At 43.0% G+C, this 6,840-nt stretch overlaps 1 protein-coding gene across 4 annotated transcripts in view; it reads right to left on the reverse strand.

Annotated features, from left to right (window-relative positions):
- The window catches only part of Sgip1 (SH3-domain GRB2-like (endophilin) interacting protein 1), a 197,766-nt gene extending 191,279 nt beyond the window's left edge, over nucleotides 1–6,487 (reverse strand). For all 4 annotated transcript variants that reach the window (XM_013514519.1, XM_013514518.1, XM_013514517.1 and 1 more), the window contains exon 1: nucleotides 6,376–6,487. The gene's annotated coding sequence lies outside the window, so the exon portion shown is untranslated. The remainder of the gene's footprint in view (nucleotides 1–6,375) is intronic.
- Nucleotides 6,488–6,840: the final 353 nt, after the last annotated feature.

Here is a 6,840-nt window from a genome sequence, read left to right on the forward strand (position 1 = left end):
TATCTCTGTCTCTGTCTCTGTCTCTGTCTCTCTCCTCTGTCTTTGTCTCTCTCTCCCTGGGTCTCTCTATATATATATCTCTGTCTCTGTCTCTGTCTCTCTCCTCTGTCTTTGTCTCTCTCTCCCTCACACCATTCTGCCATGATGCTCTGCCTCACCACAGGCCCAGAAACAGTGGAACCAAACGACCACAGGCTGGACCGTCTTCATTTGTGTTGTTTTACAGGTTTTTGTGGAAAAAAAAAAAAAAAAACAAACAAACTAGTTTTGCTCAAGAATACAGTACTCTAGATTATGACCAAGTTTTGTCACTTCATGGTACAGTTTTGGCCTTTCAACAAGTACCAGTGAGAATTTCTAACTGCTAAAATAATGAAATATTCTTTGCAGCTCTGAAATGGAAGTCGAAGGACCTTGGAGAAGATTGCTAAATTACTGCCTGATTCCGAGTGCCATGATTGTCTGGGATGGGGACAGGATGTCCAGAGCACTCCAGGCTCTCATACACTGCCTGGGACTTGTCCAAGGCCCAGCTTAATTGATGAAGTCACTGCACATTTCTCCGTTTTCCTGAAAAAACACTCACAAGGTACTGGTGCTGTCATTACCTGTGTGTGTTTTGGAATGTCATCCAATGATATTCTTATTGTAAACATTGAATTTCTTCATTATTCCTCAAGTTTAATGTTTATGAGGACAATCTGTACATATTTTAGAAAGAGAAAGATGATACTAAGAACTGAGTTTAAGGACGAAAGAAACTGACGTAAGGGGAAACTTCAAGGTCTAAGCATGGCCGTCACTCTTTCTCCCCTTTCAATGAGATCATTCAGTGAGTGCGCATGGGAAAATACTGTCCAAGCCCTCAAAACCAGGAAAACCTCACCTGAGAAATTGGATTTCCACGGGAAAATATGGGTGTCTGCATCTCTCCATCCTCACTGTTCTTATTTAAAATAAAGGAAGTCCAAGTTGCACTAACATGAGCACAGGGGGGTTTATTGTGGCAGTTTGTAGAATTATAAACTGTTCAGGAAGAGCTGAACAGCGAAGGGAAAGCAAGAACCAGGACACTCCAGGAAACAATCACAAGAACCAGTTCCTAGAGGCTTTCTCCATTTCTCCCTTTCTCCCAGTGTGACAGATCCTTTTATTAGTTTTTTTCCAGATCAGGGACCTGGCCATTAGCATCCCCTAAGATCATATGTTTGCAACCTGAGCATCCAAGCTGTCCTTCAACAAACAGGCAGGGAGGGACTCTGGTGATGACGATGATGGTGGTGGTGGTGGTGGTGGGACTGGCTTGGATCACTGCTCATCCTTTGGACCAATCAGTGGAGCATGGGGATGCGAACTCATGATGGGTTAGTTAAGCCAAAATCTACATCACATGCTCACTATTGTGCCTAAACCTGGACAGGGAGAAAAGCAGATCAAAAAACAAACAACCCCTAATGGTATGAAGCCCTAATAGGATGAAAGGACTAAAGAAGATACTGTCAAAAAAAAAGGATGCTGTTACCAGAACAAACATGGGGAGAGAAACTGTGAAATGAACGCTATCTGCCACATGGACATAACTTGGTGGACTTAAGATCAAGCTTGCAAGAAGACCATGAGGTAGCAGAGTCACTCAGAAGCCACAGACGCGAGAGGTTATTATACATTATTATGCATGCAACTCGATGTAAGCAGAGAGGGTCTGTAACCACTCTTTCTCCTCTTCCTCCTCCAGTGTGTGTGTGGGGTTACAGACTCTCCTTGCTGACCCACTCACTCTAAGGACAAGACATGCCCTGGGATTGGTGGAGCCTTTGGGCTGAAAGCCACATGCCCATACCCATGTGGGTGTGGAAGGGTTTGGTACCAGCTATGGTGCTACTCAGCCCAGACCTACATTGAAAACTTATATTAAAGTTATTTTTTAAATCTATGTTTTAGTTTTAGGATACTTTCAGGAATACTGAGATTACTAAGATAAAAGAGTTCAACAAAAGCCAGAAAGAGTGCATGAAAGTTGGAAAGGCATTCTTATTGAGCATTGTTAAGTGTTATTGCTACCATAGGTGACAGAGGGGATGCGTGCTTAACCCTTGACAGGACAGGGACCTTGGGTATGAAGCACAGGCACACAGCCACAGCAGAAGCTGCCTAAGCACAGTGCGGTGGTTTCTCTCTGTGACAATATTTACTCCAATGTAACTTTAACAGTCCAAAAAAACTAGAAAAAGAGAAGCAGCCCTAACATTTACTTGGCAAATTACAAAACATGACAAAAACAATAAAAATCAACAATACCTCAATCTTGTGAATATTGATGCAAAAGTCTTAAAATAATATAATGGTGAACATAACCCACATTTCCAAAAATATGTTATACTCTATATGAGATACATGTACCTATACATATATATATCACAATATATTAGACTTTATTCTAGGAATAAGGAAAAATAATTCAACATTAAGAATTACTACTAATATAATTCACAGTATTAACCTACCAGCAATTATATCATTATTTCCATAATTTAAAAAAATATATTTGATAAATTTCCAGCTACATCATTGAATAAATTAAAATCATACAAAAATGATAATTTAAAAACTTCCTTAGGGGCCAGGGATATAGCTCAGTGGCACAGTGTGTTCCTAGCAAGCACAAGGTTTGGAGTTTGATTCCCGGTACCAAAGAAACAAAAGACAAAACAAAACAAAACTTCCTTAGGACAATAAAACATATAAATTTCTAATTACCAATCTACCACGTCTTAAACAGGTACATAACGAAAAACTTATTATTAGGAATAAAACTCAGGAATACGACTTCAGTATCCTATATCAGTATTGTTATTTAATATTTAGTACTGTTCTATGGGTGTCAGCCAAAAACCAGGAAGTTAAAGAAATGAAACTGTCAGACACAGTGGTGTGCACCGCTCACCGGACTGTCTTCCCTGGCGGGGTCCCCAGGAAGATGCTCTTTGTCACCTTTCTTGATTGTGGGTGGTGTCACATGATTAAGTAAAGGCCAGTGGAATTTTCTAGGCCTTGCCTTTTCACACATGCTGCATACTCTTCCTGTTTTTCCTCCCCTTTCAAATGCCAGAGAACTGCCTGGTCCTCATCAGATTTTATAAAAGAACTAAACTTTCCAAATATTAATCTCTTTACTACTTGTAGGCATCATATTTACTTATGTATGAATATACGTATATATATGTATATATATACCATATATAATCCATTGAGGTGCTACAGCAAAATACTTAAAACTAAGGAACTCATGAACAAAAGAAATTAATTTCTCATGACTCTAAAAGCTGGGATCCCAAGATCAAGTTTCCAGCAGATTGCCTGGTGAGGGCCTGCTTTTGGTTCATGGCTGGAATCTTCTTTGTCCTCATGTTGTGGAAGTGTCAGGGATCTTCTGGAGTCCCTTCCATAAGGGGACCAATCTCACTGAGGAGAACTCTGGCCTCTCAAAGGCTTCACCTCCTAATATGATCACTTTTGGTGGATTGGATTCCAGCATATCAATCTTGGGAGGGGCATAAACTCCAGTCCTGTGTCATAGGTGTGTATACTATTTTGTGGATGATATATTTAAAAATGTGTTATTAAAAAAGAGCTCCCAGAAACTCCAAATGCAGGGGCCACTGATAAGGAAGGAACTAGACATACTTTAGTCTCTAGGACTGCGTGGTGTAATATTGTATTCATGTGCTATATGTGACATTTCACACCTGGAATGTCCCCGGTAAGAGATGTAAAGTGCTAGATTTTGGGGAGAGCTCAATACAAACATAATGTAAAATATCTCATTGATAATTTTTATACTGACTGCATGTGTAATAATGTTTTTACTCATTTGGTGAAATGCAATGTATGATTAAATTACTTTTGCCTGTTTCTTTTTAATGTATCTATTAGAAAGTCACAGGTGTGACTCATGTGGCATTTTGCTTGGGCCACACTGCCCCAGACACTTACAGAAAGCCAACCCAACCAACACAAGGAAACAGGAGGGGCTGAGTTTAAGAGGTGACGTGTGGAGGTGCACTCCACTGCACTCATCTCCTCCACAAAGATACGCTAAGAATTTTCTTGTCTAGGCATGGTGTCAGGTTTTGGGACACACAGATAAAAAAGACACAAACCTTCCCAGTCTCTCGCAGTACAGAGGAGGAAGCCGACGATTACGCACAGACTTACAAATGCTCAGAGAGAGTGCAGCACACAGAAAGTACTTAGGATAGAGGAGGGAGAAAAGGCTTCCTAGCAGAGGTACTGACTGAGCTGCCCTTCTGACAGCAAGGAGGGCAAAGCCTCCTACAGACCTCATCCATGGAGTCCTACTGTCTTCCTCATCTTCACTTCTCCCAATTTTAATTTCTCCCCTAATACTGCCCCTCCCATAGTGTTCTGTTCTGGTACCAGACTGAATGGTGGATAAAACTATTTATAGTCAAACTTTAGGGCTTCCGGCGCACAGGGAGCTGCGGGTGGGGAGCGCCAGCCTTCTGGCTGGCTAGCTTCCTGCCTGCTGGCTCCTGAAGGGTGGGCCCCCAGTGCACGGGGAGCCATGTGACGGCGAGTGCTATTGCGCGCCGGCCCTTAGGCCAGTCGCCGCCGCTCAATTGGGATCTATCATGACACAGAGAAACAGTGACACAATTGGCCCACCATGCACCGACTGCAGTTGCCCACCCATGGATGTGTGTGAATCATTGAAACCTTGAACAACCCCTGGGAATATATGCCATACAACAGGCCACTCTTGCTCCTGCCATTGGGAACCAGAAAGGTCCAGAGCCAGCGGAGGAGCAGCTGCTGAACAAGGACTCAGAGAACATGAGAATGCAGACTAAGCCCACGGAGTCAGAGGTCCAGCGGACTGGGGTCATGAGAGCCGCTCGGAAGCTGTAAACCAGGAGGACCTTGCACAATACCTGCAGAAACTCATTGGAAGCCATTCTTCCCCTGACAGTACAGGCTGTGGTGAAGCTCTGGAGAAGTCTGCAGCAGGATTCCTGCTGCCTGTGCTGACAGTTGGGGAGAGGACACTAACTGGTTGTGGGGTCCCAAAGCAATGGGAAGCTGGAGAGAAAAAGCTACAAAGAATGGCTTTCACCCCAGATAGCTCACTTGAGATGTTGGTAAGAATTGCCTCCTCAGTATTCTATAGCCATGATGAGGAGGAGGCCAAGGAGAGAAAACAAAGAGACTGAGAAAAAGCAGCTGCTTTTGCTGCACCACTAAGAGAAACAGATCCCAGGTCTGATTCCCGGGGCTCCAAAAAGAACTCGACAACTGCATTCATCTGCTACCACTGTTAAAAAGCCAGGCTACCTCAAGAGGAACTGCCCTAAGAGGCCCCATGGGCCATGCCCTGGATGCAAAGGAGACCACTGGAGATTGGTCTGCCCTCTGAGGTGGAGGCCCCAGAGCTCAGACCCATGCTACCAGTTAGTCCAACAGGAATGAGAGGGCTTGGGGCATGGTCTGCCTTCTCCCTCTGGCCAGACCGTCATCTCCATCGAGGAGTCCAGGGTAATCATGACTATGGAGGAACAAGAAAACAGCCTGTTGCTAGTCACAGGTGCAAGTCTCTCGGTCCTTCTTTTCAATCCTGGCCTTCCTTCCAGCCATCATACCTCAGTGAAAGGAGTCACTGGTGAGGAGGTAATATGCTATTTTTGACAACCCTTAGGCTGTAACTACTTATTAGATCCTTCTTGCATATCTCTGTCTTCCTGAGAAACCACTTTGAAGATACCACCACGTATTACAGCAGCCATTGATATTTTCCTACTAATCTATCCATAACTATGTAAAGTTTGTAATGTTCCTATCCTATTTCATAATGTATGTTTATTATTATGTGTTTCCTACAACAACCATTGAGAATAGTTAATGATTTTTCAATAGGTCACTCATGTATAGCTCTATTTATTTTCTTTAGAAGCCACTTTGAAGATACCAAAGTATAGCACAACAACTCTTGATAATCTCCTACCTCTTTTGTCTCTAACTCACTATTATTTGTCTGTTTTCCTGAGAAACTATTTTGTAGATAATAATATGTAAAACGATAACCATTGATAATTTCCTACCATTTTGCCTGTAATTTGCTAAGTCCCCCCTATTATTATGTTATCCTTCTTTTATTCTTTAAAATAAAAAAAAAATAAAGTATAGTCAAACTTTAGCATCCACTTACCTAAACACAACCCTGGTTTTCCTGTCATGAGATATTTCCCTACTTTCTCCTATCTGCTCTAGCGGAAGCCTTCCCCTCTTTCCCAGGCCCTACTTACTGCTCACGGCCAACTCACTGGCTGAGGAGGAAGGGTGGAATTTTTTGGTTCTCACCTCAGCTTCTCTGCCTTTTGTTCACTGCCATTGTCAGTGAGATCTTCTAGGATGTGCTCTGCCTGGCTTCTCTCATGCTGGTGGTCTTTTCACCGACCTCAGACCAGCTCCAGGCCAAGCTCTCCTCTATGACTTCAGCACCTGTTATCACAGTCCCTATTATCTCACCACCCACCCTGGTCATCACGATGTCAGCACTTCTGTTTCCAAGATGGGACCTTGTTGCTATATTTTCCTGAGGGGGCCAACTCGGCATGATTTCCTTTCTATACAGGCCTTCATCCCCTTCACAAGGAGCAGCCTCCACGACCTAACCACTTAGAAACCTCTTCTCTTAGTACTATCGCACCAGAATTGAACTTTGGCATGACTTTGCAGGGAGCACATACCTATCAGGAATCTATGAACTTCCCTATTTTTGCTAAAAAAAAATTCAAGGTTGGCTGTCACTTGCAAAGGAGTCTA

This window comes from Chinchilla lanigera, unplaced genomic scaffold, assembly GCF_000276665.1.
Source record: "Chinchilla lanigera isolate Chin_1 unplaced genomic scaffold, ChiLan1.0 scaffold00022, whole genome shotgun sequence".
Classification (NCBI taxonomy): Eukaryota; Metazoa; Chordata; class Mammalia; order Rodentia; family Chinchillidae; genus Chinchilla; species Chinchilla lanigera.